Below are 1,556 nucleotides of genomic sequence, written 5' to 3' on the forward strand. Positions count from 1 at the left end.
ACAATGTTAATAATGTTAACGACACTTTAAAACTATATAGGCATATTCCAAACTGTTCAAAATATATCCGAAAATTTTTTCAAGCCAATCGGATAAGTGCATTTTAATTGGTAGCATCTCAAAAAGTGGACAGGGTCAAATTGACCCAGATTGTTCTTCTTGATTGAAAAAATAGGTGTGTTCCCCGAGGGTTAATCGATATAGTTTTAAAGTATAAACATATTATAGAAAATAAAACAACCAGTGCAACGACATGGAGAGACAAAGACGAAGCTTGGGACAAAATTTGCAGTAAATTTAATGCAGTTTCAGGAAATTTTCCTCGCTCTAAAAAAANAATTNGTGCCAAGTATGACTCAATAAAAAAGACTATACGCAAAAAATGCTCATTACTCAAGAACGAACAAACAAAAACTGGTGGTGGTCAGTGCTCAGTGCCCACGTTGACAAGTTGCGAAGAAAAAGTTTTATTATTAACACCGAACACTACGATAGGACTCGAATCTAGATTTGATAAAGATTTGAATTATGCAGGTAAGTATCACTTTATGAGTATCATTACCCATAAATGAAATAAGAGAAATATATCATGTTTATTTTTTTCAGAACCAGGTCCAAGTAGTGACAGAAGACAGTGGACTACAGAAAGAGTTATTAGTACGACACAACAAGATATAGAAAAATATGGTCATTTATTTNTAGTGCTAATAAATATTTAATTATAGATGATCAGATTGATTGTTCCTTAATAATACTATATTTTTTTAGGGCCTGGATCAAGTGCCATAGAAAACAATAATATCATTAAATTTGTGGACAACGAAGATTATGGTTAGTATTTGAATTAATATTACTTAAGAATTTTATGAAAATTTCACTTTAATCTTTTTAACAGATCTTCTTGAATATTTAAAAAAAACCAGAAAATCTGGACATATCTGGAGGAGGTACTAAAGCAACAAAAATAAGTCCAGGTCCAGGTAAAGACTTCGTTTTTATTTTGCAGTGTCTCAATAATAAGAAAAGTATTAAACATATCAGTTTGTTTTTTAGAAAAATCAGCAGATCACATCAAAGAANCCCATTTGAAAAGAAAAAGCAGTACGGATTCTCACGAGAAGAATACACAAAAAGGTATAAAATATTACAAAATTTTTAAATCACTAATTTAAGCAATATTAAGCATTATAATTTAAGCATATATTTAATTTAAGTACATATTTTGTNGAAACTGATTCTAAGTTTATTTTTAAAAGAAAACGAACCAAATCTGCTGATAACTTTCGCAGTATGCAAGAGAACATGNAATTAAAAAATGAAATTTTGGTGCTACAGAAGGAGTTATTAGTACGAGAAATAGAAGCTAAGTCTGAAATCACTACACTAACAATTGACAATCTAAAGTTAGATGTACAGATTAAAAGATTAACAATACAGAAACTCGAGATGGATGTTGTTGATGGTTAGTAAGTATGTTTTCGTCCTACTTTGTAATATACATTTTTGTAGTATACAATTTTTATGTGTACATATATGTGTATATATATATATATATA

Source organism: Pseudomyrmex gracilis, unplaced genomic scaffold (assembly GCF_002006095.1).
Source record: "Pseudomyrmex gracilis isolate BER0280 unplaced genomic scaffold, ASM200609v1 scaffold_2495, whole genome shotgun sequence".
Taxonomy (NCBI): domain Eukaryota; kingdom Metazoa; phylum Arthropoda; class Insecta; order Hymenoptera; family Formicidae; genus Pseudomyrmex; species Pseudomyrmex gracilis.